This window comes from Octopus sinensis, linkage group LG1 (assembly GCF_006345805.1).
Source record: "Octopus sinensis linkage group LG1, ASM634580v1, whole genome shotgun sequence".
In the NCBI taxonomy this organism is placed as follows: Eukaryota; Metazoa; Mollusca; class Cephalopoda; order Octopoda; family Octopodidae; genus Octopus; species Octopus sinensis.
The window spans coordinates 133,460,183-133,466,182 of NC_042997.1; the positions used below are offsets into that span (position 1 = coordinate 133,460,183).

Sequence of the window (6,000 nt, forward strand, 5' to 3'; positions counted from 1 at the left end):
CAGTTTCTAGCGTCCAGAGTAATCCACTTTTAAATCCAGAAAATGTTCTTCTACCCCCTCTTCACATAAAGCTTGGCCTCATGAAACAATTCGTGAAGACACTTACCAGGAAAAGTTCAAAAGGTTTTGAATATGTGAAGGCCAAATTTCCAAAAATGACATAGGCAAAACTGAAGGAGGACGTATTCATAGATCCGCAGATAAAAGAACTCCTGAAGAACAACCACTTCCTCACAGAACTGGATGAGATTGAGCTTAAAGCCTAGGAATCCTTCAAATGGCTCTGTGAAAATTTCCCAAGCAACAAGTGATCTCTAGAATTTAGAAATGGAGTTAAATGTCTTCTAGACTCCTACGCTGCAGTGGACTATTGGATGTCACTAGAAGTCCATTTCCTTGATTCATATCTGTACCTTTTTGCAGAGAACCTTGGAGCAGTGTCTGATGAGCAAGGGGAACGCTTTCATCAAGATATTGCATAGATGGAACAACGATATCAAAGGTTTTGGAATGCAAGAATGTTACTGACTACTATTGGATGTTATACAAGGATGAACCTGAGACAAAGCACCATAGAAAGTTCAAATCCCAAAGATTTTAAGTTGTTATGCATTTGAGTGAATTCTAACTTATTTATACTCAATAATTTTAATTTTGTACAATAAAAAGCCATAAAATTATCATATCTTGTATTCTATATACCTTATATAGACATGCTTTACGTATCCTATAAGTGAAAACAGCAGGTATCATTAACATGAAAATGTGACCTGATACAGGAAATTGGACTTCAGATTTGCAATCAGCATCAAAAATTAACACAGAAAAGTAAATCAACAACTCTGATGATTAAAAAAAGTTTCATTTTGTTGACCAGTGTTTGCACCTTCTGGCTGAACTGGGGCTAATCAATGGATTTACTGATCAATTTACTTGAGTTATGCCGAAAACTGAGAAGATGAACACTGTGGAAATACTTAATGGTATACAATCCCGTAATTTGTGGTATACTCAAAATATAGATACCAGTCTATTACGTATGTACTGTATAAATTACATTGTTATATAATGCAATATTAAGCATCAGCACACTTGTGTGTAAAAAAAAAAAACGAAACAAAATTTAACGATTCGACCACGACGAGACTGGAACTCGCAATCTTCTGATTCGAAGTCAGACGCCTTATCCATTAGGCCACGCGGCCCTTCTTTGGCAAGCTCCTCAAATAGCCTTTATGATAAAAAAATATTAATATCTAAAGAGCGTTTGTTGAATATATTGAGATAAAGCAAAGTTTAGGATCGGAAATAATTAAAAAGGAAGCATACTATTTTACATAAATGAGCGAAGAAAATATTTCCGTAACATTGGTCTTTTTAATTCATCGAGCAATATCAGAAAATCTTCTGTATGTTGTTGACAATGTGTATCCTGGAGTAAAGGTTGAAATTGTGTCAAGAAAAAAAGAAGCTATGTAACCAATCTGTTTGCAATGCTGTGGTCTTTAAAATAAAATTTCCTCGGCTCAAATGGCTTGGCTATGCACTCAAAATAGACAAGGACGGATTACCAAATGTAATGATAAGATAGTTACTCTCTGGAAAGTGAAAAAGTTGAGAGCGAAGGGCATAGGAGCAGTGCATTTGATGGCGAGCTGAGAGATATGGATGATGAGGAAAATGGAAGCGCGTGACTTAGTGGTAAGGGTGCTGGACTCACTATCGTAAGATTGAGGTTTCTATAGCTGGACTGGGTGACGCGTTGTATTCATTTCACGTTGATCTAGTCCACTAAGCTGGCAAAAACGAGTAATTCCGCGACGCACCGGTGACACATCCAGGTGGGGAATTTATGCGTCATGAAAACCAAGAAACCAGCAAACCAGTGATAAGGAAAAATCCAGAGAGTGTAACTAACGGCATATAATTTTCGAAGGCTTATGTCTTGATTTCTATTGCTGGACTGGGTGACGCGTTGTATTCATTTCACGTGTATCTAGTCGAGTAAGCTAGCAAAAACGAGTAATTCCGCGACGCACCGGTAACACATCCTGCGAACCGATGATAAGGAAAGATCCAGAGAGTGTAGCTAATGGCATCGAATTTTCTAAGGTTTATGTCGTGATTACGAGTAATAGATTAAATAATTAATCGTTTCTGATTCAATCATAAGGCCAGTATGAGGGATTACTCGATTATATCGACTCCAGTATTTGAGTAGTATATTATTTCAACGACTCCGGCGGGATGAAAGGCAGCGTTGACTCTGGTGGGATTTGAACTCAGAACACAGAAATCCAAAGGTTGAAGTGCATTGTAATTAATGTCGGCATTTAATTCAGAATATTATGTTTACGATTATAGAAGCAAAATCATTAGAAGTTTAGATTTTAGGCTTAAGGCTAAATAGATTTGTGATAATAATGACAGTGTGATAACAGTAAAAGGACAGGTGTTGCAGAGGATGGATTTGGTTAGGGTGGGGTAGAGGAGAAAAATCTGGATAGGAAAGGAAGTTGGTGGGTTTGTAAAGAGCGATGCTGGGGAGTTGGGATTTGCCAATGAAAACGATGTCCAGAATATGATGATGGCGTTGGAGACGGTGAAGTCAATTCTAAACTGTTATGGAAAGTGGGGGAAGATAATGTAGAAGTTGAAATAAGCGAATTGCTTATGAGTAAGTGATCGGATGGAGTAAGTGATCGGATGGTGTAATTCATCGGAAAAAGAAAAGCAATGGAGGTTAGGGATCAGGTCATCGAGATGCAGAGATATAAGGGTCCAAAGTTCTAATGTGATTCTTCAATGAAGAAAGGATTGTAGAACCTGGAATTCATCGTTAAAATGGTTGACTATATAGGACTACGAGAGGTTTTGAAAGCAAATGGAGGGCAATGACAATAAGCAAAAGAGGTCGTTGGTGTCAGAGACATAGGAAAGTGGACAATGGCCAAATAGTATGTAATGCCGTTGTAGTGGAGTCAGAGGGGTGGGCGACACCGACAGACGCTTTTATAAGGTCAACCGTTCTGGGTCTCCTGTATAAGCCTCTACTCGAGGAGGAAATGACAGTCAAGGGTTGCTTCACGTGCTACGTCCCTAGCGAGGGTGAAATTAAACAGATAAAAGTTCTGTGAGGTAATAACAAGCGGAGACGATGGAAGTGTCGTGGTTGTTGGCTTGATGAAGTTTAGACATGAGGTAGATAGCGATAGTTTTGTTGTGTGTAAATCCTGATGTTAACTGATTTGGCGGTAAGAAGAAAGAATGAAATTAGTTGGTGTACGGTGCTAGGGATGAACGTTTAGTCGCGCTACCCACTACACGTAATCTAAGCTTGAAAGGGGAGTTGCTTCTTGGTTGGATCATCTTATGTCTGTGGATCACAACTCACCGCAACACATCAACACTACTGTACGAGGCTGGTGTCAGCCGAGTTTGGCATATTGATCGATTGTGCGTTAGTGACTTTTACTGCCATGGGAAAGCACTGTCACTTTGTCCGACGAGGAAAACACTCGGTAGAGACGCGCGTCTGCAACTAGTGTCTAGTAAGTGTTTAGCGACCGAAACATTTGGAACCTTTCACAAGCGGTGTACTTCTTTCAGTTACTGCTCAAACAAAAAGCACTCCCACATGCATAATTTATTTTATGAAATACTAGCAGTATCGCCCGGCATTGCTCGGGTTTGTAAGGGAAATAACTATATAAGCATATTTAGAGAGTTACTTCTCTTATATAATAGCAAAAAATGTATTAAAAATGGGAAAAAAATGATGGTAATTTTTTTTTTAAATCGTAGACTCATTGTAGATGCGTGCTAATACCCAGAAGGGCTCGATATGAATCACGACTATAAGATACCCGCTTTTGGTTAAATTGCACCGCAAAATGTGGGAGTAGTTAGGAATCTAAATCGTAGGAGACAGACACACAACTTCACTTTTATATATAAAGACTAGCAGTATCACCCGGCGTTGCTCAGGTTTGTAAGGGAAATAACTATAAAGCATTTTTAGAGAGTTATAGCCAAAAAATAGAAAAAAAATGGAAAAAAAATGATGGTAAATTTTTTTGAGAGTTAAAAAAGGTGGAGTTGCGTCCCCTAGACGGTCTGTGGTTTGGGTTTCTGATTCTCGACCCCATGTCGAATTTATCGATTTTTTTCAGAACTGGGGGAACTTTTCAAAATTTTCGCTGCGTTAGTTTTGAATTATGACATTGGGCTATGTGTGTGTCAAGTTTCATCAGAATCGGTTGAAAGCCGTGGTCAGGGTGAGGGTACGAGAAAACAGACACACAGAAAACGCACAGACAACTGCCGTTTATATAGAGAGAGATAATTTTAAAGGTTGCAAACCTCTCGGTTAATGGATAAGGCGTCTGACTCCGAATCAGAAGATTGCGAGTTCGAGTCTCGTCGTGGTCGAAATTATTTTTCTTTTTTTTTTAAACCTCCCACTAGAGTGGTACTCCGGTATTTTCGTTCATCTTGTTAGGGGCCTATTTAGTTGTGACCATTCATAGACACCACCTCGGTCAGTTCACCCTTGACCTTGCGGAACATGAAGGATGTGACCATTGGAGTGAGAACGGCCCTATCAGTACTTGACTTGAAGGCTATAGGCTAAAGTGCAAAAATCGTATCGGCCGCGTAGCCCAATAGATAAGGCGTCTAGTAAGTGTATATCGGCCGAAACATTTGGAACCTTTCACAAGCGGTGTACTTCTCTCAGTTACTACTCAAACAAAAAGGACTCCCACATGCGTGATTTATTTCATGAAATGTACATATTATTTTACAGATTCAGAATCTGTCGGCCGCGTGGCCTAATGGATAAGGCGTCTGACTTCGAATCAGAAGATTGCGAGTTCGAGTCTCGTCGTGATCGAACTTTTTTTATTTTTAAACTTTCCGCTAGAGTAATACAACAGTAGATTCGTTCATCCTGTTAGGGCCCTATATAGTTGTGACCATGAATAGACACTATCTCGGTCCGCCCATCCTTGACCTTGTGGAACATTAAGGATGTGACAGTTGGAGTGAGGAACGGCTGTATCAGTACTTGGCTTGTAATCTACAGCTGAATAACTCGGGGTAACAGGAAATGAGCTGCCTTACTGAAGGTCACAACGCGCCGCCCAAATCAGGAATTTAAGCCACAACGTTATAATCACGAGTCGAAGACCGTAGCATCCTGGTCACGAGCCTTCACACAAAGGTGCTATCTTATGTCAATGGTAGACCTTCTGAGGTGTTGCTCATCCGTGCAGTAAGTATCTTTAAGAAACCAAATTGACGTATGATCTTGGTCTATTTTTTAAAAAGATATAATTCAAATATGCACAATAATATAATCAGATATACTGTCCGAACAAAAGATAGGATGAACACTGCGAAGAAGGTTTTATATTTTTTACATTATTTACATTTGACTGATATTTGTTCGATTCCAGGCAGTGACCTGAATAATAATAATAATAATAATAATGATGATGATGATGATTATGATGATGATGATGATGATGATGATGATGATGATGATGATGATGATGATGATGATAAAAAAAACAACAACAACAATAATTATATCGAAAAATACCTTCGGAATGAGAACCCAGGTTCGAAATTTCCCCAAGATATCTGATGAAGGCTGGAGGGTATATCAGCCGAAATGTTGTGTCAACAACAAATAAGATGAGGACAAATATCCGTCAAATGTAAATAATGTAGATAATTCCTCATCTCTTAAATATAGAATTGAAGTAGATTTTGTTGACAATTCTGCACAAAGTTAGCATACGGCTCATTGGTAAAAGCAACAGCAGCAAGTTTGTCTCCGGAGTAGCTGGTCCCAAGCTCAGTAAATGCTCTCATGTAGTCGCAGAATATAAATAGAAAGTAACGACAGACTTGCAAAAATATAACCGTAAACTAAGCACCAAATTAACCAGAGACTTTGCAATAAAAGAAATAACTCGACCACGACGAGACTCG

General features: G+C 39.0%; 3 non-coding genes across 3 annotated transcripts in view; 1 reads left to right on the top strand and 2 right to left on the bottom strand.

The window, feature by feature from the left end:
* Positions 1–1,132: 1,132 nt before the first annotated feature.
* Positions 1,133–1,205, bottom strand: Trnar-ucg. The gene has a single exon. It is a non-coding gene; the product is annotated as a tRNA-Arg (tRNA).
* Positions 1,206–4,821: 3,616 nt separating this feature from the next.
* Positions 4,822–4,894, top strand: Trnar-ucg. The gene has a single exon. It is a non-coding gene; the product is annotated as a tRNA-Arg (tRNA).
* A 1,088-nt stretch (positions 4,895–5,982) lies between these two features.
* The window catches only part of Trnar-ucg, a 73-nt gene continuing 55 nt past the window's right edge, over positions 5,983–6,000 (bottom strand). The window contains exon 1 of the tRNA in view: positions 5,983–6,000. This exon is cut by the window's right edge and continues 55 nt beyond it. This is a non-coding gene — a tRNA (tRNA-Arg).